At 43.1% G+C, this 24218-nt stretch overlaps 1 pseudogene; it reads right to left on the bottom strand.

Annotated features, from left to right (window-relative positions):
• Positions 1-2568: 2568 nt before the first annotated feature.
• LOC118360282 (nuclear pore membrane glycoprotein 210-like) overlaps positions 2569-24218 on the bottom strand; it is a 37892-nt pseudogene continuing 16242 nt past the window's right edge.

Below are 24218 nucleotides of genomic sequence, written 5' to 3'. Positions count from 1 at the left end.
TCTCCATTCAGAGTCATTCTCCTTTAAAATGTCATTACTGAGTTATCTACTGAACCAGATAGCATCCATCTAATCCACACGGATCCTCCTCAGCCATTCACTCCCTGCTAATTTGGAAAGATTCATATGTAAATGCACAAAAGGCCTGTAGTAGCCAGAAGGAGGGAGCTGCCTGGAAAAGACAGACAGACTCTCTCTGTGTGTTTGTGTGAGAGAGAGAGCTCAATATCAGAGAGGAAGGCTGGGCTAGTAATGAATCCTTACCATGCTGCCTGCGTCATGTCGCTCTGCGGAGAATCGCCACATAAGGGGAGGGGCATCACACACACATTACACCACTATGATCAACATCTACACATATTTAGCAGATGTTATTGCGGGTGTAGCGAAATGGTTGTGTTCCTAGCTCCAATAGCACAGTAATATCTAACAATTCACAACAATACACACATCTAAAAGTAAAACAATGGAATTAAGAAAAATGTAAATATTAGTACGAGCAATGTCAGAGTGGCATTGAATAAAATACAGTAGAATAGAATACAGTACATCATATGAAATTAGTAAAGCAGTAGGTAAACATTATTAAAGTGACCAGTAATTCCATGTATATGTATATAGGGCATCAGCCTCTGAGGTGCAGGGTTGAGTAACTTGGTGGTCGCCAGCTAGTGATGGTTATTTAACAGTCTTAATGGCCTTGAGATAGAAGCTGTTTTTCAGTCTCTCTGTCCCAGCTTGCGGTGGGCAGACCGCACCACCTTCTGGAGAGTCCTGTTGTTGCGGGCGGTGCAGTTGCCGTACCAGGCGGTGATACAGCCCGGCAGGATTCTCTCAATTGTGCATCTGTAAAAGTTTGTGAGGGTCTTAGGGGCCAAGCCAAATGTATTCAGCCTCCTGTGGTTGAAGAGGCCCTGTTGTGCCTTTGTTCACCACACCGTTTTGTGTGCGTGGACCATTTCAGATCGCCAATGTCTGGTTTCTGGGTAGGTTTTAATTGTCACAGTGGGAACAACATCCCCTATACACTTCCTGATGAACTCAGTCACTGTGTCCATGTATACATCAATGTTATTATACCAGAACATATCCCAGTCCGTGTGATCAAAACAATCTTGAGGCAAGGATTCCGATTTGTCAGACCAGCATTGAATAGACCAGTGCAATTGTTTGATGGCCATCGTGGTATCAGCTTGAGGGGGAATATCCATGGCTGTGACTATAACCAAAGAGAATACTTTTGGGAGGTAATACGGTCGGCATTTGATTGCAAAGTATTCTAGGTCGGGTGAACAAAAGGACTTGAGTTTCTGTACGTTATCATAATCACACCATGTTTACTTAATCATGAAACATACACCACCGCCCTTCTTCCCGGAGAGTTCTTTATTCTTGTGTGCAATGTACTGAGAACCCAGCTGGCTGTATGTATGGGGACAGTCTATCTGGAGAGAGCCATGATTCTGTGAAACAGAGTATGTTACTGTCCCTGATGTCTCTCTGGAAGGAGATCCTCGCCCTGAGCTTGTCTACTTTATTGTCCTGAGACTGAACATAGTGAGTAATATACTCTGAAACAGTGGATGGTGTGCACGCCTCCTGAGTCAGACCAGAAGTCCACTCCAAATACCTCTTCTCCGCCGGCGTCTTGGAGCAGACTCTGGGATAAGTTCAATTTCCCTGGGGAGTGTGTGAATAAAGGATACAATTCAGGAAAGTAGTATTCCTGGTCCTAATGCTGGTGAGTTACCGCTCCTCTGATATCCAAAAGTTACTTCCGGTTGTATGTAATAAAAAAAAAAGTGTTCTGGGCTAATAATGTAAGAAATAACACACAAAAAAACAAAATACTGCAAAGTTGCTTAGGAGCTAGAAGCAGAGCTGCCATGTCTGTCAGCTCCATCTTACTAAGGAACAGCCAGCTAAATTAATGTTGTGAACCTTGGGAGAGAGGTGCTGGCTTAAAAAAAATAAAACTATGGTCGATGTCCATGCCGCCGTGGAAATCTAATTAGTACAAAAACAACCCCATAAAAATCTGTCACTTTAAGCTAAAGATATCTGCATTGGATGCATCTCAATTGACTTCATCCACCTATGAAACACTTCTGCATCTGTGGTGAAAGGTGACAGAGCTAGACTGGTGCTTGTCAGGCCATGAGACATCCCAAAAATCGGTCTTCTCACAAAATCGTCTGTAGCGTCCCAACTGTTTGGCATACAAACTATTATGACCCCTCTATGGAAAGATGCTCTATGACCTCCAAGTGTCTTAGGACTCGTCTGAAGTCGGTGCAGCCAATCTGCCAACTTCTGTCTGTAGCATCCAAACAGTTTGGACTGCACACTAAAATAACCCCTTTATGGAAAGGTGAGACTCTCAAACACATCAGTTGTTTTGCTCTAGGACATCATCAGGCCTCACAAGACTCGTCTGAATATATGGAGACTGTTTAGTGCCAAAAATAAGGGGTTAAATACTTGCAGAAAAAAATAAAATGTTTCCTGATCTGTCTTCTACCTCTCAGATATAGGACAGACTCTTCAGAACAACCTTCTATGGATTTTTATTCAATGCATTTTTATTGGCTAAGAGCTGCAAGGCCCAAAATTATGTCATCAAATAATTGTTGTATATCCTTTATTGATAATTCAAGGAGTCTTAAAATTCAAAATCTAATAGCAAAACGATCCTTGGTATGACTTTAAAACACTTCCATATAGCTTAGTAGTATCTCCCCCCTCCCCAGGCTTAGAATCATGTGGGTGCCATGGTGTACTCATTTACTGTGGTTGTACTGCTGCAGCATTCAGATAAACAGACTGCGGCTGTGCAACGTGCAGTCACAATCACACAGACACACTTTTTGTTGTACTCAAATAGCAAAACACATACGAATCTCAGTGTTTCCACTTCTACATATCTCAATGTCCTGTACGGGTCAATATCATAAAAAGGTACACCCCATACAGAGCATTAGAATGTAATTCAGAAAATCAATACTAGGCAGGGAGTCACTATTTACAATGTTTACTTTGCTGAGGGGCTACAATATATGATTGAATAAATGCATTCTGAGAGATTTAAGTATTCAATTCAAATGTTCTGTTCCGCTGGTAAAGGCAATGGAGAGACATTAGTTTGAGGAAAGATGGAAGAGTTCGCGCCAACAAATCACTCCAAGCGCAGCTTTGGCACTACTTTTCCAGCTCATGATGAAAAAATGATGGCTCCACAGCCTTGGTCCACACAGGTAACAGCCCTCGAACCCTACCATCCCATCTTAAATTGTCTGCCTTGCTGCTTTTCCCCTTCCTGTTAGCATTTTCTTCCCCAATAAGTACACATTCTGAATCCTGTACCTTCATATCTCAAGTACAAGTTAACTTTATTATCCCAAAAGTGGTCAATTCATTTGACTTTCAAATCTGCACAAAATAGTATTATTGTAAGGTCCTTAATAACCTGAAAATGAATACCTTTAGGGAAATAGACAGAAAGCAACCATAATTAACCAGAACTAACAAGTGTGAACGAGAGCAGGGAGTTGTGATTGAAGGACCTCTCCGGTGTTAGCATGGAGGTGAACAGTGAAAGGAAGGACTATGTCCATAGGAATAGCAGACAGGCTGTCTCTGTGTAGAATTGGACTGGTGCTGAAACACAGGTACGACACTGGGACCACCTGGAAAACCACAGAAAGGACCAAACCTTTTTATGCGAGTAAAGTACATGTTGGATAAAATAAAATAAAAATGATTACAGGCCTTTCGGCAAACTTTCCAAATGTCGACAAAACACGCTAGAAAAAGGTGGGATATTTTTTAGTTGGTCAAATTAATTATGCGAGAAATGTCGGTGGAAACGCTTTTTTGGGCAAATAATGATAGAATAACCATTATATCGAAGTAAACTTGGAGTCACACAGTGGCATGTATAGTGTAGTCCTCTCCCACTACGACTCAGGAAACCATGCAGTTTATTAGGCTACAGACGAAATAAGTTATAAACTTCAGAGTGGTGACAGTGCAAGGTGAGGAGCTTGATGCTCCTTTCCAATAAATATCGATGGTCTTATTCTGGTGACATGATAATCAATGCTTGGCTGCAGTTTGTCCATATTAATAATCTTATCATGTAGGCTATATGTGCTCTCTAGCCAACAGTGCACAGATAGCGGTGTTGGCTAGAGCGCACACTTGCTATATAACGCAATATTTTAACTTGTTTTATTCGGTACATGGGAATTTAACCGCAAAAGGTATTTTTCTGTACACTACATCATCATACTCAACCTTTTATCTGCAACATATTGTGACACTTGCAATAACATCTGCTAACCATGTGTATGTGACCAATAAAATGCCATTTGAACCAGTCAATTTGATGGAAACATCTCTCATGGGAAAATCTGCATAAAAACCATATGCACATTTTTGAATATACAGTTGAAGTCAGAAGTTAACATACACTTATGTTGGAGTCATTAAAACTCATTTTTCAACCACCCCATAAATTTCTTGTTAAAAAACTATATTTTTTGCAAGTCAGTTAGGACATCTACTTTGTGCATGACACAAGTCATTTTTCCAACAGTTGCTTACAGACAGATTATTTCACTGTATCACAACTCCAGTGGGTCAGAAGTTTACATACATTAAGCTTCTGATAGGCTAATTGACAACATTTGAGTCAATTGGAGGTGTACCTGTGGATGAATTTCAAGGCCTACCTTCAAACTCAGTGCCTCTTTTATTGACATTATGGTAAAATCCAAAGAAATCAGCCAAGACCTCAGAAAAAAATTGTAGACCTCCACAAGTCTGGTTCATCCTTGGGAGCAATTTCCAAACGCATGAAGGTACCATGTTCATCTGTACTGTTACGTTCCACAGTTTCTGTGTTGTGGGTTTGTATACATTGTTGTGGGTTTGTATACATTTCAGGATGGCTTCCTGGATCCCCCAAACTGATTGGTCGGCCCCATCAACAATTGGAGCTGACCCCGCCCTCTCATCAGATACAGCTGTCTGCAATTACAAACTCCTTCTCCAGCTAGATAAAAGCCTGTGTTCCTTTGTTAGGAGGGAGAGCTTCTTTGATGTCCTGTGTTGGTTGTTGCTCAGAGACAGGTTTTGTAAAGTATTTTGTAGCCAGTCCTGCTGAGGTATGTTTGTCAAAAGGACTGCGTTTTTGATGACTGAAATTGTTCACTTTACTTTAGTAATTATTCTGTTTCTCTAAGGAGTGCTTAGGCAAGAGGCCTGCGGGCATACATATACCTGTAGTTTGTACTCTGTCTATGCACGCTAGGTAAGACTTGAGCGGGCCACTCTGTGTATTTTGGTTAGCGCCCCAGGTGACGTTAAGGTTAGGTAAGTAGTAGGTAGGCAGGTAAGGTAGGACTAACTTTTACTTTCTTTGGTTCCATCCAGCCCCTTTTCACCGTGTTAAGGAAATAAATGCCCAGTAAACGGTAATATTCTCTGTCATTCTTACCCGCACCTACAATCACACACCTCGTTCACTTCACGGGGAGTTGAGTGTAGCAGGGTGTTGCGTTCCCTCCTCCAAGAGGCATGCGTAACATGTATAAACACCATGGGACAACGCAGCCGTCATACCGCTCAGGAAGTTGACACATTCCGTCTCCTAGAGATGAACGTACTTTGGTGCGACAAGTGCAAATCAATCCCAGAACAACAGCAAAGGACCTTGTGAAGATGCTGGAGGAAACGGGTACAAACATATCTATATCCACATAATCTGAAAGGCCGCTCAGCAAGGAAGAAGCCACTGCTCCAAAATTGCCATAAAGCCAGACTAAAGTTTGCAACTGCACATGGGCACAAAGATCATACTTTTTGGAGAAATTTCCAAAATGGCTTAAGGACAACCAAGTCAAGCTATTGGAGTGGCCATCAGATGCCCTGACCTCAAACCTCTAGAAAATGTGTGGGCAGAACTGAAAAAGCATGTGCGAGCAAGGAGGCCTACAAACCTGACTCAGTTACACTAGCTCTGTCAGGAGGAATAGGTCAAAATTCACCTTATTGTGGGAAGCTTGTGGAAGGCTACCCAAAACGTTTGACCCAAGTTAAACACTTTAAAGGAAATACACTCTATTAGTATTTAGTAGCATGTAAACCTCAGACCCACTGGGAATGTGATGAAATAAATAATTCCACTCTTTCTGACATTTCACATTCCTAAAGTAAAGTGGTGATCCTAACTGACCTAAAACCGGGATTTTTTAACTAGGATTAAATGTCAGGAATTGTGAAAAACTGAGTTTAAATGTATTTGGCTAAGGTGTATGTGAACTTCAACTGCATGCATAAGAATCTATCGCCAATTGGATGGAAATCTAGGTATAGACAGCAATGTAAGAGAATACGCTTAGACCAAAGATAAGTCAAATACAAAAACCCTCCATCTCATTTAATAGTCTTAAAATGTGATGCCATTGGTAATGACTTTATAACGCAATGAAGACAGACAACAGCATCAACATTTATAAACTCCGCTAAAAAAGTTACGTCCTTTAACTGTCAACTGTGTTTTACTTTCAGCAAACGTGTAAATATTTGTATGAACATAAGATTCAACAGACAAACTGAACAAGTTCCACAGACATGTGACTAACAGAAATGGAATAATCTGTCCCTGAACAAAGGGGAGGTCCGGGCTCGTCGCTGGCCATGGCAGAACACTGACATTCCTGTCTTGCAGGAAATCACGCAAAGAACTTGTAGTATGTCTGGTGGCACTGTCATGCTGGAGGGTCATGTCAAGTAGAGCCTGCAGGAAGGGTACCACATGAGGGAGGAGGATGTCTTCCCTGTAACGCACAGTGTTGAGATTGCCTGCAATGACAACAAGCTCTGTGCGATGATGCTGTGACACGCTGTGACACACTGCCCCAGACCATGACGGACCCTCCACCTCCAAATCGATCCCGCTCCAGAGTACAGGCCTCAGTGTAACGCTCATTCCTTTGACGGTAAACGAGAATCCGACCATCACCCCTGGTGAGACAAAACCACGACTCGTCAGTGAAGAGCACTTTTTGACAGTCCTGTCTAGTCCAGCGACGGTGGGTTTGTGCCCATAGGCGACGTTGTTGCTGGTGATGTCTGGTGAGGACCTGCCTTACAACAGGCCTACAAGCCCTCAGTCCAATCTCTCTCAGCCTATTGCTGACAGTCTGAGCACTAGTGGAGGGATTGTGCATTCCTGGTGGCCCAACAACCTGCCCGCTTGACCCTATCCCCTCCTCTCTTCTCCAGACCATTTCCGGAGACCTTCTCCCTTACCTCACCTCGCTCATCAACTCATCCCTGACCGCTGGCTACGTCCCTTCCGTCCTCAAGAGAGCGAGAGTTGCACCCCTTCTGAAAAAACCTACACTCAATCCCTCCGATGTCAACAACTACAGACCAGTATCCCTTCTTTCTTTTCTCTCCAAAACTCTTGAACGTGCTGTCCTTGGCCAGCTCTCCCGCTATCTCTCTCTGAATGACCTTCTTGATCCAAATCAGTCAGGTTTCAAGACTAGTCATTCAACTGAGACTGCTCTTCTCTGTATCACGGAGGCGCTCCGCACCGCTAAAGCTAACTCTCTCTCCTCTGCTCTCATCCTTCTAGACCTATCGGCTGCCTTCGATACTGTGAACCATCAGATCCTCCTCTCCACCCTCTCCGAGTTGGGCATCTCCGGCGCGGCCCACGCTTGGATTGCGTCCTACCTGACAGGTCGCTCCTACCAGGTGGCGTGGCGAGAATCTGTCTCCTCACCACGTGCTCTCACCACTGGTGTCCCCCAGGGCTCTGTTCTAGGCCCTCTCCTATTCTCGCTATACACCAAGTCACTTGGCTCTGTCATAACCTCACATGGTCTCTCCTATCATTGCTATACAGACGATACACACAATTAATCTTCTCCTTTCCCCCTTCTGATGACCAGGTGGCGAATCGCATCTCTGCATGTCTGGCAGACATATCAGTGTGGATGACGGATCACCACCTCAAGCTGAACCTCGGCAAGACGGAGCTGCTCTTCCTCCCGGGGAAGGACTGCCCGTTCCATGATCTCGCCATCACGGTTGACAACTCCATTGTGTCCTCCTCCCAGAGCGCTAAGAACCTTGGCGTGATCCTGGACAACACCCTGTCGTTCTCAACTAACATCAAGGCGGTGGCCCGTTCCTGTAGGTTCATGCTCTACAACATCCGCAGAGTACGACCCTGCCTCACACAGGAAGCGGCGCAGGTCCTAATCCAGACACTTGTCATCTCCCGTCTGGACTACTGCAACTCGCTGTTGGCTGGGCTCCCTGCCTGTGCCATTAAACCCCTACAACTCATCCAGAACGCCGCAGCCCGTCTGGTGTTCAACCTTCCCAAGTTCTCTCAAGTCACCCCGCTCCTCCGCTCTCTCCACTGGCTTCCAGTTGAAGCTCGCATCTGCTACAAGACCATGGTGCTTGCCTACGGAGCTGTGAGGGGAACGGCACCTCAGTACCTCCAGGCTCTGATCAGGCCCTACACCCAAACAAGGGCACTGCGTTCATCCACCTCTGGCCTGCTCGCCTCCCTACCACTGAGGAAGTACAGTTCCCGCTGTTCGCTGCTCTGGCCCCCAATGGTGGAACAAACTCCTCACGACGCCAGGACAGCGGAGTCAATCACCACCTTCCGGAGACACCTGAAACCCCACCTCTTTAAGGAATACCTAGGATAGGATAAGTAATCCTTCTCACCCCCCCCCCTTTAAGATTTAGATGCACTATTGTAAAGTGACTATTCTACTGGATGTCATAAGGTGAATGCACCAATTTGTAAGTCGCTCTGGATAAGAGCGTCTGCTAAATGACTTAAATGTAAATGTAACTCGGGCAATTGCTGTTGCCATCCTGGATCTGTCCCGCAGGTGTGATGTTCAGATGTTCCAACCCTGTGCAGGTGCTGCTACGTGGTCTGCCACTGCGAGGACAATCAGCTGTCCGGCCTGTCTCCCTGTAAGCGCTGTCTTAGATGTCTCACAGTACGGACATTGCAATTTATTGCCTTGGCCACATCTGCAGTCCTCATGCCTCCTTGCTGCATGCCTAAGGCACGTTCACGCAGATGAGCAGGTACCCTGGGCATCTTTCTTTTGGTGTTTTTCAGAGTCAGTAGAAAGGCCTCTTTAGTGTTCTAAGTTTTCATAACTTTTACCTTAATTGCCTACCATCTGTAAACTGTTAGTGTTTGAATGACTGTTCCACAGGTGCATGTTAATTAATTATTTATGGTTCATTGAACAAGCATGGGAAACAGTGTTTAAACCTTTTACAAATTATCTTTGAAAGACAGGGTCCTGAAAAAGGGACGTTTATTTTTTTGCTGAGTTTATGAGATACGGTAAATGTATGATATGGATAGAACTTGAAGTTCTTTAAACTAAATAAAGCAAACTTAATCCAGAAATTGTGAAAGACAAAAACGTTACATGTACGAATGTCAGTTGAATGCATTCAGTTGTATAACTGACTAGGTATCCCTTTCCATTGATCTATTCATGGATTATAGTGTACTATGTTATTTCTCATTCCTTGCCGTAGGGACAACAAAGATTCATAGAATTGAAGTAAGTGAGAATCCTCACTTTCACTGCGAGGACCAGTGTTTGATTGACACCGAAGGTCTCCTGTGAGGTCACCAGCATGGAGGAGGAGCCAGTGAGAGAGCCAGAGGACAGGAGGCCCTTCTCATCCACTTGGACGATGGTAGCCTGTTTGGGACAATCCAGTACCGGGTACAGAGAACCTACACCGTCCCTTTTTACACACACCATGGGAGAATACACCAGCGTTAGTAGACTTGTATCTTCTGGAGACAACTCTAATGGTTGTTTTAATAGTCAAGAGTAGAGGATATGGTGTCATTTGAGATTGAATCTAAGAGTTCATGTGTAGTGTTCAATGGAAAATGTTGTGTTCAAAGTGTCTTAGGTTAAGACAAAGGGGTGTTGGGAGGCCCCTCTAACATTACCTGCGAGTCTGGAGTTTGAGCCCAGAGTTGGGAGCCATCAGTATCTCCTTAGCCTCCATCGCTGGGTTAAGCATGTGCAGCTTGTCATAAACCTTGATCAAAGGGAAGAGTTGAGAGCAATGAGCAGAGGTTTTTACCCATCCTTTGATGTTTGGGTTTTTGTGACACGACATAGTATAATGCAGTTTGAAGCAGGATGCACGACTCATCTGTCCTTATCACTTTAAAGTTAACTACCACAGAGAAACTCAAGGACCACATTCAAAACTTCAATGATTCAGACTTCTCAGCATGTTGTTCTCTCTTGCAATGTTGGTTCACTTTCAGTTTGTTTTTAGGTGGGAGGGAACGCAAGGACAAGCGGAGGTCCATAAACAAGCACTATAAACCAAACCAGAAATATATGAGCCGTGTCATATATTTCTGAAACGGTGTGATCCAGCCACAGAGTGATCCATCACAATGCTGTGTCCTGGGCTGAACCCTAAATCTGGACTGCTTAGCTAGCAGTACTGCTGACTTGAATTCATCCCCTGACCTAGGCCAACACGAGATTGGGATCTCTGGCCAAATCAGTCAAATAAGTACCAGGGAGAAAAGAAAACCATCAGTATGTCTGACTTTTTATCTGCCTTCCTCTGGCATATTATAGGTATATGAATAAGTATAGTACCTGGATCTGGAGTTCATCCCTCTAGTTGTCCAGCCTTGATGTCAGTGACCTTTAGGACCACCTTGAGGCCGGTCCTTCCTTTAGTCTTCCCTGTCACACTCATCACAAAGTTATGCTCCGGTTGGAGCTGGACGGTGGCCTGAACAGAGACGGGGGTTTTATCAGTGAATGAAAGCAGAAATAGAGTTAGAAATATCAGATGTTGTTTCTCTAGTGAAGGTGGAGCAACATTTTGTCCTAAGTCAGTCACTCTGATACAAAATAATGAGAGGAGCTCAAAACAAAGACGTCTTATCTGACTCATCTATAATTGTAATCATACCAGTATAATTGTAATAATTTCCCATTATACCATTCATGCCTTCTTGTGGATTCAGTTGAAAACGATGGTGCTTGTGGACCCCAAATGTAATTTCAGCGGCCCTTCGCCACTCATCAAGGAGAAAAACTCTAGATGAAAAAGTGGTTCCCACCTCAGCGTGTCGTGATTGGAGTTCCAGGATGTTTCTCTTGGTGGTGGTCCCAATGGAAGGTGAGGCCAGGCAGGGCGTTCCCAAATGAGAAGAGGGTCTGACTGCTGCTGAGCCCTATGACATATACAGGCATCTGGGTTAAGGGATAGGATGAGTCAACTCAGAGCAGGTCACAAGTCTTAATAGTCACAATGTCATGCATCTTTCTTGGATTGAAGAATGTCCTATGGACACGGTCAGAGACAATTTGAGATTACAGTTAATTTATCATGCGTTACCTGTGTCCCAGTCTTCATTCTGGTGATAGGGGCTTGGATGCGAATGGCCCTCAACTGCACAACTTCAACCTCTACTTGATCCTGTTCATAGAAAACACCAGCATAGAATTACATCACTTTCAATTTGTGAAAAACAGAATTAAACATACATTGTGTTTCAGCTGATGATGTACAGGTATTTTACATGAGAGACACCAAGTTTCCCAGTCTCGGCATCGACAGCTTGAAGCAGTCCTGTCACGGTGACGTTGCCAATAGCGACGCCCCTGACGTGACCTATGCCGTTAACAGACGCAATCTCCTCATTGGCCATGGAGAAGAGGATGTTGGACTGGGGCTGGGGGCCACCCTCGGATGTGATCTACAACATGGAGAGACGAGGTGGTGTGTGTGGGCCATAAATATGCAGACTATCCGTTTCACATGACTGGCCTTGAGAATACCGACAGCGTGTTCATTAACTCTAGTCAATGTGAGGTCTTTAAATTGCTCAAGTCAATCAAATCCTCCATGGTCTGTTAGAATAATCAACACTGGAGAATTGGAGATTAAATCAACATGTCACTCACAGGGTTTGAGTATACCAAACATTAGGAACACCTTCCTAATATTGAGTTTTGCCTCAATTCGTCGGAGTATGGACTCTACAAGGTGTTGAAAGCGTTCCACAGGGATGCTGGCCCATGTTGACTCCAATGCTTCCCACAGTTGTGTCAAGCTTGTTGGATGTCCTTTGGGTAGTTGGCCATTCTTGATACACATGGGAAACTGTTGAGCATGAAAACCCCAGCAGCGTTACAGTTCTTGACACAAACCTAGCATCTACCACCATACCCTGTTCAAAGGCACTTAAATATTTTGTCTTGCCCATTCACCCTGAATGACACCTATCCACAATCCATGACTCAATTGTCTGAAGGCTTAAAAATCCTTCTTTAACCTGTCTTGTCCCCTTCATCTACACTGTGGATTTAACCAGTGAATCGATAAGGGATCATAGCTTTAACCTGGAGTCACTAGGTCAGTCTAATGGAAAGAGCAGTTCCTAATGTTTTGTATGACTTAATGTTCAGCAATTAACTGGCATTTGGAGAGCTTCACAAATGACAGGAAGACAAATTAGCATTTGTTCCAACAGGTAAGCTGGAAAGACCTATTTGAAAGCATATGGAGATTCAAATCATCTTCACAACTGGAAATGATCCAGACATGATAAGGGTTTTGCAGAGGCCAGGGCTTTATCACAATAGTCCATATAACTGTAGAATCCAATTTACCTGGATCATTGCTCCGGTTATCAGTCATTTTCCTGGGGATCAGTTTGAATGGTGGAAAGACCTAGAAAGACCAAAACAAATGACTGTCAACGACGTCATACACATGATTGGACAACAATGTTGACTTATGTTCTTATGAAACCCTCCTACCTCTATTTTCTGAGGAGCAGATACAATCTTCCTTCCAGTTCTGTCTACTAGCATAGCAGAAACACTGGTCTGTCCAATAGCTAATCCTTTGACCAAGAATATAGCGGGGTCCTTCTCTGAGAGATCTGACAATGCTCTGGGGTAAACACAACATGAATGGTGAACTCGATGTCAACTTCACTGAAATGCAGGCATAATATACGTGCCGCAGTGCGTGCAGGAGTAATTCTAAATCTGTTTTTCCATGACCAGTTGCACAGACAGAGGCAATGTGACGGTGTGTGTTTATTTGCTCTAAGAAGAGAATATAACTTTATACTTATATGATTCAATCATGTAACCGTAACTTACTGCAGAGAGACGATGGCAGAAGTTACACTGAGTTTCAAATTCATAAAGTGGAAATATTTGGACAGGAAGGGCTTCTTGTTGTCATCCAGAACCCTGACATGGGCTCTCACAGATCAACCGATCTCCACCTGCAAGAAACAAGTCAATGTTGTGTTACTAGGAAAAGCACTATTTGGGGGATCTAATTTAATTAGTAACTTACATAAAACAAAGTATATAAGCAGCTACACTTATTCAAATTAGTTTAATTGGCATGAAAGGATCAACCAACATTCACAGCGTCTTAATTCTATTTCCATTTCCTGAATACACACTTCACAGAAAACCAGGCTGTCCTGTTCCATGGCAAACCAGTGATACACAACCTTTGGAATTTCAGCATGACACCATTTATTTATAAGGGCTAGTCATACCAGAGAAATGTGAGAGAGATAACAGGGATTACAGTCAAGCCGGGTGTCTGCCCTGCAGGATAAAGTATTGAGGCTGGCCACTGACCTTGTCAACCACTCGGACATAAACCTCCAGGATGTCTGAAATGTGGACCGTAGCAGGGGCTGGGAAGGCCAGGCAGAGGTCATGAACCATCACCTGCACCGTCCCCGGCTGGACTGGAAGCACCTGGAGAGACCACATTGATTAAAGCTTTTATATGACATGTTTTCACTGAACTTGTCTTTGTGTTAAAACAAAAAAGGCACAAGGATGTCCTGGTGCTTTCATCAATGCTGCATTCATTCAGAGTATCACGTCATTTACAATAGCATTAGAAAGTAAATTGTTAAGGGACCAAAAAAGGTGTAAGACCTAGGAAGGCAGTTAGTTATACAACATCACATCAGACAAATATGTAACCATGGTATGCCGATCCTATAGAAGTACATTCAAAAACAGAGTGATATGTTCAGCAGCATTGTCATTCTGAGCATTCCATGTTTCTCCTCACCTCAGCAGATCCCTAGCCTCTTGGTGCACCACGTATGCTATCCCTCCAATACTGGCGTTGACAAAGAAATACCCAGATCCCTCCCACAGGGCCAGGTCAGCCTGGAGGACACTGCAGGAGAAGCCATAGATGAAAAGGTGATACCACAATGGACAAGATGCCCAAGGCCCATCACAGTATCAGCTGAAATGTACTGTAGCCCACGAAGTGTAACATCAATACATTGTGGTTCACATGCTTTTCACATCATAGGCCACAAGTAATAATAGTGAGATAATCCATGCTGATAAAACCTTGTGATGAAGGGCCGCTGTGTGTAATATTTCAAGGCATCATAATCCAGTGCTATCAGCTAGATGGTATCTGTGAGCCGTCAGTGATACGGAGGGAGACTGAATGAGGGGTTTACATGGCAGGTAGTGACCTCAGTAAGAGGATTACGGAGCGTGAGACGGGTCAAAGGTCAGACAGGATTAAGATAGTAGTGGCCAGTGAGGGAAGAGTGGAGGCCCATAGAAATGGGATACATGGAGCAGATATCCCTTTTGACAGTGATGGATGGGATGGGTCACATTGTTTTCTGTCAGCTCTATAACTTACATTTCTATCTATTTCTTCTGAACATTTCACACAGGCCCCAGTTCTTACCCGCACGTTAGGGTGGTTGTATATGGTGACGGCTTCAGGACTGACTGTCAAGTCCTCCACCAATAGGAGCTCCAGAATGGCTGAGACAGGGGTCAGAGGGTCAAACTGCCAGAAAGAGGGAGATAAAACAGGACGGGTACCATGGTTACAGGTGTAAATGTCATGCCAACAGAGTAACAACAAGATGAGATTACCCTACATGACGGTGTTCTTACAAAGTTCAGTTCTGTTGTGAAAGTCAAGTGAAATCATAGTGTTAGTGTAAACGGCAAAATTAATATTACATATAATATTTGTACAGTTTGAAGATCTGGCTTTTGCCTATCGTGTCTTGTGTAGTTATCACACCCTCTAAACTGATTAAAAGGTTTATTTTCTGTGGTCACAGAGACTTATTCAGCCAATGGCATTCTTCCTTTAATTTATTTTAACCTTTATTTAACTAGGCAAGTCAATTAAGAACAAATTCTTATTTACAATGACGGCAAACAAAAAGGTCTGCTGCGGGGGCTGGGATTATTTTTTTTTTTAAATGTAGGACAAAAACACACATCACGACAAGAGAGACACCACAACCCTACATAAAGAGAGTCCTAAGACAACATAGCATGGCAGCAAAACATGACAACATAGCATGGTAGCAGCACAACAAGGTACAAACATTATTGGGCAAGTCAACAGCACAAAGAGCAAGAAGGTAGGGACAACAATACATCACAAAAAGCAGCCACAAATGTCAGTAAGAGGGTCCATGATTGAGTCTCTGAATGAAGAGATGGGCATAAAATTGTCCAGTTTGAGTTCCAGTCGCTAGCTGCAGCGAACTGAAGAGGAGCGACCCAGGGATGTGTGCGCTTTGGGGACCTTTAACAGAATGTGACTGGCAGAATGGGTGTTGCATGTGGAGGATGAGGGCTGCAGTAGATATCTCAGATAGCCAGTCACAGGAGGAAGTGAAAAAGACTAAAAATGAACAAATGAGTTGCTTGTCTAACCACATAAGATAAAAGGTGTTGTTTCTCTGCTATAGGTTGTGTTTCTGTCTTACCGGACTGAGAACCTTAGCAGCATCAAGGTGGCTGTTACTGTTATAGCAGCAATCCCAGACTGGTGGTGGACAAGGACCGCCTGACGACCTGACAGACAAGATGACATTTCTGTTGGCCAAAGCTATTAAAATAGCCTGCAAAAACCTGTTATTTTAGATGAAAGAATAACGACAAAAGAAAACAAGGATACCATCATGAGCATCATCAAAGCCGTACCATGAAGTCTCTTCTGTTTGTTGCTGTCCTCTAGTAGTTCCAGATCCATAGGCATGGTGGGCTCCAGGCTGGCCAGGGACACCTTGGTCGACTCCCAGATGATACTCAGAGAGCTGAAGTTGTCAAACTTCCTGCCTTGCTGGTCAAATGCAGCCAGGTCAAGCACAGGGTTGCGGTAGTTTGAGAGGCACCTGCAACAAATAATGTTCCAATGTAGTTCTCTTTCTGTGTTACAGTAAACATAGAATCACTGTGTAAAATGTACAGTCAGTGAGGCAGACATTCAATTTAATACACTTTATTTATCCCCTCATAAGAAATTAAGGACAAACTTGACATGACCTTGGGTCTTTAGTTTTTTTTGTCTCGCTAGCTCCTATGGCAAATGTGTTTGTATGTCTGCTGTGTCAACACTGCCTGCTTCACTCTCTTTTCCTCACCAGTTGTTTTTTCTGTTTCAGCAGAGGGCAGGTGAGGTCCAGCTGGGGACTGGTGTACACAGGCACCAAGGTGAGGCGAGAGGGAGGGGCGCACACAAACGTCACCACCGCCGGCTCCACCGCAGGATAGGGATTGGTCAGACTGGGCTGGTTCCCCACGGTTACTGCCAATACCTAGAAATATGGTTATAACACGTTTATTACCTGTTCATAACACACATATTACTTGTTTGTCAAAATGTCATCTACAGTGCATCTTAAAGAGCTAGAAAGTATGTTTAAAGCCCAGGGTACTGAACAAGTAGGTACCGAACAAGGAAAAGCCCATTCCCTCACCTGTTCTCCTATGGCTCGACAGATGGCTCTGACCCAGTGCCGGACGTAGCTACGGGAGGTGGACCCGGTCAGAGCCAGCCTAACACCGTTGTCATCCTCAGCCTTCAGGTTCTGGAAGAACTTGGAGGGCTCTAGAATCCATGGCTTGGGGCCGCCCTCAAACAGCATGACCTTAGAGGAGCCTAGGGTCACCAAGGCAACAGAGGCAGGCTTCACAGCCTGGACATGACAACAGGTAAAGCACAAGTTAGTGAATGGAGAAGTGGTATATTTTGTAGATTCAAATTATATTTCATGAAACACATTGCTAGTCTGCCTCCACATTTGTTAGATGTCTTTCAGATAAAGCCCTGAGGTCACTGCCAATCCGAAATGATTCAACTCCAGGAGGTTCTTCAACCCTCTCTGGGGAGAGTGGATGAATGTGTTAAAGTCAGACAGCCAAACTGGGTCAAGGAGGTAGACAGACAACATGGTGAAAGGTTGGTAAATGCTACAATATTTATGAGGGGAGCGTGAACTGCCAGAGCCGAGCCGTAGTTCTCGGAGTAAGAGTAAGGACAAGTCTGCCCAACTTGTTTTTCTTTACATCCCAAAATAAAACAACTTCCTGTTAGTGTCCTGAGCTCTGTCTTAAAACCCATGGGCATGGAATAGAGCATGCATGACAGAATGATGCATACATGGGAATGGAGATGGCGCTCTCCATAATGACTCTTAGCTTTACATAAATTGTCTATTCTATGGCTGAGTTGACATCAATTCCATTACAGTGCAACACATGAGACAAAGCAGCAGGAAGAACTAAATCAGTGTATCCAGTACATGAGGGCATAATTACAAATGCACAGAACAGAGGAAACCCAGAATTAGGTTATTTAACACAAGCTCATCCTTGCTCTTCTGTACTGATTGCAGAGAGAGAAAGAAGGTGTGTGTGTGTGTGTGTGTGTGTGTGTGTGTGTGTGTGTGTGTGTGTGTGTGTGTGTGTGTGTGTGTGTGTGTGTGTGTGTGTGTGTGTGTGTTGTATTGTGAAAGTGTGTAAGTGTGAAAAGGTGTGTGTGTGTGTGTGTGTCCCAATCTTGCTGATTAAGAGAAAGGCTAATTGCTGCTCCGGGGAGAGTTGGCGAGGGGAGTGACTGGAGATCATTGGGCAGACTTTAGACAGGATCATTCACAACACAGAGCACATGTAAATGACCACTCATCAGGGTGTGTAGGTGCAGTGGTTAAACATTTTTCATAAATACAAAAGTAGGAAACACATAAATCTTCCTCCGTATGATTGCTGTATTTTGAAAGTTACATGTCTTGAAAAACGGATTGCTGACAAGCAAAACATATTGGAACCATGTCAACAATAGACTAATGAAACAAATACCAAAATACAGTTTTTGATTGGAATTTTCCTTTAAAAAACACTATTTTTGTGAACAAATGTTTTATTTTATCATTATAACAATGCAAGTAGAAACGTGAAAATCGTTTTTGGGAAATCTGGTGCAGCTCAAATCTACTACATAACCCACAATGCAATGCTCTCTCTCTGGGCTGGCTGCTAGCTAGCTAGAAAAAGATGGCTACACACAATTATACCAAAGTCAATATAAGCATGTGAAGTAGCTAGCTTAGCTGTAAAAATCGTCTAAAACTGCACTATCAATTTAGGAGTCTTACTCACGGAGTTCAACTTGCAGTTTATCTCTGTTTACTGAGCTATAAACGGCGTCTCTGCCCAGTACAAGAACACAGTAATGCTGGTTTCCCACAGAGATACTTTTGAGGAGATGGGAAACTCCATTAGAAACATACTAATGCCCATCATGTATGTTACCCATGAGTCATCAATGGGCCACACAGTGCATTCTGGGTGATTCTTGGACAAGGAGAGCTCTCCTTCAATGAGTCAATTGGGCACTAGCTCAAAAACCGAACAATAGCATGAATTCTGGGAACAAGTTGTAGAACATTGCAAATATTTTCCAAGATGTGAGATAATTAACTTGTTCTCTGTAATATTGTATAGCCTTGGAATCGTGACATTAGGTACATTCAAGGAAAATAATCAGGTTTCTCAACTTATACCCTGACTTTGAGAAGGGATTGCGTGACGATTATCTTAGCAACCGTGTGACGAAGAATGACAACATGAATGTGATGGGTCGACAGTCAGTTGGGTGGGAAGTTTCTCCATTCTTTGCCCAATGAGATTCCCATCTCCTCCTTTTTGTAATATCTCTGTTTCCCACAGACAGGGCGCATTGCGACGCGGTACTTGGAGAAATATGTAGCTTGTCTTGACGATATAAACGGATGGATGTGTTCTAGACAGTATGCCCAAACCATCTATTGGCTGATTTGGCGATCTGGAGTAGAGATAATCGTTTTAAAAGCTTGAAAAGTGATATGTTATCCCCCCCCCATTATATAGCTATGACGCGTTCCTACACGGTGTCCAGATTTTCACAGATGGACCACTTAGAAGTTAAATCCTGGGGAAATGTTTTATTTTACCCACTGACAGAACATAGGCTTTCACCAAATTGACAGGAGTTTCATGATTTTTTTATATCTGGGAATGGATACCCCCTTTAACCTTAAGTTTCTTTGTGTGTCTTCGAGAGGGGAAAAGATTTAAGTAAACCAATATGAAATCCATGTGTGTGAATAGGCCATGCTCTCAGGTACAGGTTGGGGGGCATAGACTCACTTTGAGTGGTGGGTAGGCAGCGATGGTGATCTTGGCACTGAGGTAGACATCGCCGTGGGTGTAGCTGACCGTTAGGGCTGTGTGTCCTGTGGCTAGAGCCTGGGCCCTTACCCCACTGCAGTGGTTCTGCCCTGGAGCCAGTCTACCTGTAGGGAAGGAAGGAGGGAGGGGGAGTAAGAGAGAGAGAGTCATATGGCTGCAATCCCAGTCCTAGAGGACCAAATTCTGCCATCTTTCATACACATCTCTTATCCAACACAGACACACAACAGACAACAATATGTCCCAGGCAAGCAATAAAATGTATCAAGGAAGGCAATTGAAGTGGTAGATCTTATGTTCCTCCGTGGATCAAGAGAGCTTTGAGGGAAATTAAAACCATATTGCCAATATGAGAAGGATAAACTGAACACTACAGAGGGTCTTTGTGAAGGCTCTGCCCCTCAGCTAGGTACATTTAAAAAATAAATAAAAAATGTCATTTAGCAGCTCTTATCCAGAGCGACTTACAGGAGCAATTAGGGTTAAGTGCCTTGCTCAAGGGCCCAAGGACAGGTTTTTCACATCGTAACTTTTTACGGTTAATGTTTGGAAACGTGTTAACATCGACTAACTAGTACAGTTGATGTAAGATATATAACTATACAATTCACTGCATTGACCAGTGATCCTTCACATCCTGTAAAATGAGTTAGGGGAGGGCTATACGGTCTCACCTTCATCGTTCCATAGTGCATTTGGCTGAGGACACCACGGGCGTATACCACACTGACGCCAATGTCACTGACGGTCGTCATCCCTCCTTTCACTGTCACCGTGGCAACAGCTAGGTTAGAGGCGAACCAGCTGAAATTCCACTGCCTCCAGCTGCCTGGGACACAATGCAACATGGGAAAATATTGACACAGTCTGTAATACATCAAATTTCGAGAGACACTCCAACTTGTATCTGTCACTCTAAGCCAGTGTCTGGCCTTATACAAATTAGTAGGTAATTATAAGTAAACAAAAGAAGATTCACAAAATGTCTAAATATAAAATTATACACAAACACAGAACTTGACAGAAGTGAAGTGTAATTCATTGTGGCTGATGTGAGATTCTTCAGCATGAGTTCCAACATAAATAACAGTGAACATATGTTGTATTTAACAGGGACAAATACCTGTATTGTGTACTGGTAGGCTCCAACCTTGGGCTGCCATAGAAATGTGAGGATACTGAGACTGAGGACTGGGTTTGCCAACTCAGACTCCTCCATCCTAGAACACAAACACAACATTGTTACGACATAGCCAGGCTGTTTCTAACTAATGATCATGATCTCTCACAATTCAATAAGATAGCATAAAGTATTACAGTAAGAAAAAATCTGCAAATAAACTAATCCAAGGTTTCTACAAAACTCACTTGATCCACTACAGATTTGAGTGTAGGATCAATTAGTTCATCAATCCCGTTGTTCAAAGCCTTGACATGGTGGTAGGACCCATTCAGGGAGGACTCTAGACTCTCAGAGTACTCATCTGGAAACACAGCTTCGATCCGGATGTTCTGCAAGCACAAACCATCAAGATAGTAGCATTTAAAAATACAGAGGGGAATGAGAGGGAAGATCTGTTTTAAAGGCCCAGTGCAGTCTAAAAGCGTGATTTTCCTACGATTTACAGTGCCTTGCGAAAGTATTCGGCCCCCTTGAACTTTGCAACCTTTTGCCACATTTCAGGCTTCAAACATAAAGATATAAAACTGTATTTTTTTGTGAAGAATCAACAACAAGTGGGACACAATCATGAAGTGGAACGACATTTATTGGATATTTCAAACTTTTTGAACAAATCAAATAATTTTGCACGCCCAATTTTTCAGTTTTTGATTTGTTAAAAAAGTTTGAAATATCCAATAAATGTCGTTCCACTTCATGATTGTGTCCCACTTGTTGTTGATTCTTCACCAAAAAATACAGTTTTATATCTTTATGTTTGAAGCCTGAAATGTGGCAAAAGGTTGCAAAGTTCAAGGGGGCCGAATACTTTCGCAAGGCACTGTATATATATTTCCACACTATTAGGTAATACTGAAATTGTGAAAATTATGATAACGCCCTTTTAAAATGTAAGAGCTGTTTGAAAAGAGCGCCTTAATTTCTGGAGTTTTGGCCCGCCTGGGAACATCACCAGGCGGTAAATTAGTTAATAGACCATTAAGAAAGCTCTCTGCCAACAACAGGACATTTTCCTTTTTCCCCCTCCACACTCAGACCACTCCCAGACAGTCCTAGCAAAATTCTTGCTTGACAAATTGCTCATTGCTTTGAAGCCATTTTTGTATATTTTTGACCATTTTAATTGAAAACATTCACAGTACGGTATCTAATTGTTACCCAGAAATCATTTGATATTGAGATTTTAAAAAACAGCTGCATTGGACCTTTTAAAGTGTGGAAAAAACCTAACCATTAAAGAGAGGATAGGGCATACAATCTGGCTAAGATGATAACATAGAAAATCCATCAAACATATTCAAAATCTTCCTTTCCAGTATTGGAATGTCTACCAGTCTACAGTTCATTAGACATCAAGAGGGATATGCCAAACAAAAAATCTAGTTTCCATTTTATAAGAGGGAAAAGACCAGGGAGCGTGACAGTGTTTTGACAAATATAACAGACAATGGTGTAGAATTAAGACAACTTAGGCTGAGCTTACATCAGATAAGTAAATCCTACTGCTTGACTTGTCAAACACTTCGATAAGGATATCATACACTCGTCCTGTTTCTAGAACCCAGCTCTCTACAGGATTCATCTTAAATCCTGGTAGTAAAAGAGAAAAGCAAAACAAGTGATCATTTGAACTGAAACAGGATATGTAGTTCAGAAATCACTCAATAACTGACAATGGTTTACTTTAAATGCTTCACTAATGCACAAGGATGAACAAAACGCCTGCAACCATACCCAAGTATCCCGGTTCCACAACATACCCCGTTGGGCATGCGAGACACCCATTGCATGCGAAGGCCTGAGCAATTATTAAGGACAATAAATTTAGGTTATACAAAGAGGCATACAGGGACCGTTTTAAATCTTGTGTTTGTCAAATGCACAATACAACCTGCTGGGATAAGTCTTAAGTAGTGAGCTTTAGCTACACATGTTCCCCCCCAGACCGTCAAGTCCTGTTATATTACTGCCTGTCTCTGCAATCCACTGAGAATTACATGAGAGAATGGAACACTCAAATTACAGTGGAGAGAACAAGTATTTGATACACTGCCGATTTTGCAGGTTTCCCTACTTACAAAGCATGTAGAGGTCTGTCATTTTTATCATAGGTACACTTCAATTGTGAGAGACGGAATCTAAAAAAAAAAAATCCAGAAAATCACATTGTATGATTTTTAAGTAATTAATTTGCATTTTATTGCATGACATAAGTATTTGATCACCTACCAACCAGTAAGAATTCCACCTCTCACAGACCTGCTAGTTTTTTTTTAAGAAGCCCTCCTGTTCTCCACTCATTACCTGTATTAACTGCACCTGTTTGAACTTGTTACCTGTATAAAAGACCACACACTCAATCAAACAGACTCTAACCTCTCCACAATGGCCAAGACCAGAGAACTGTGTAAGGACATCAAGGGTAAATTGTAGACCTGCACAACGCTGGGATGGGCTACAGGACAATAGGCAAGCAGCTTGGTGAGAAGGCAACAACTGTTGGCGCAATTATTAGAAAATTAAAGAAGTTCAAGATGACGGTCAATCCCCCTGCACGCCATGTCCCCCTGCTCAAGCCAGCGCATGTCCAGGCCCACTGAAGTTTGCCAATGACCATCTGGATGATCCAGAGGAGGAATGGGGGAAGGTCATGTGGTCTGATGAGACAAAAATATAGCTTTTTGGTGTAAACTCCACTCGCCGTGTTTGGAGGAAGAAGAAGGATGAGTACAACTCCAAGAACACCATCCCAACTGTGAAGCATGGAGGTGGAAGCATTATTCTTTGAGGATGCTTTTCTGCAAAGGGGACAGGACGACTGCACCGTATTGAGGGGAGGATGGATGGGGCTATGTATCGCGAGATCAAGGCCAACAACCTCCTTCCCTCAGTAAGAGCATTGAACATGGGTCGTGGCTGGGTCTTCCAGCATGACAATGACCCGATACACACAGCCAGGGCAACTAAGGAGTGGCTCCATAAGAAGCATCTCAAGGTCCTGGAGTGGCCTATCCAGTCTCCAGATCTGAACCCAATAGAAAATCTTTGGAGGGAGCTGAAAGTCTGTATTTCCCAGCGACAGCCCCGAAACCTGAAGGATCTGGAGAAATCCCTGCTGCAGTGTGTGCAAACCTGGTCAAGAACTACAGGAAACGTATGATCTCTGTAATTGCAAACAAAGGTTTCTGTACAAAATAGTAAGTTCTGCTTTTCTGATGTATCAAATACTTATGTCATGCAATAAAATGCATATTAATTAGTTATAAATCATACAATGTGATTTTCTGGATTTTTGTTTTAGATTCCGTCTCTCACAGTTGAAGTGTACCTATGATAAAAATTACAGACCTCTACATGCTTTGTAAGTATGAAACACTGCAGATTTTGCAGGTTATCAAATACTTGTTCTC

This window comes from Oncorhynchus keta, chromosome 27 (genome assembly GCF_023373465.1).
Source record: "Oncorhynchus keta strain PuntledgeMale-10-30-2019 chromosome 27, Oket_V2, whole genome shotgun sequence".
Lineage (NCBI taxonomy): Eukaryota > Metazoa > Chordata > Actinopteri > Salmoniformes > Salmonidae > Oncorhynchus > Oncorhynchus keta.
The sequence above is the reverse complement of the archived record's forward strand: the minus strand, read 5'-3'. Positions and strand labels throughout refer to the sequence as shown.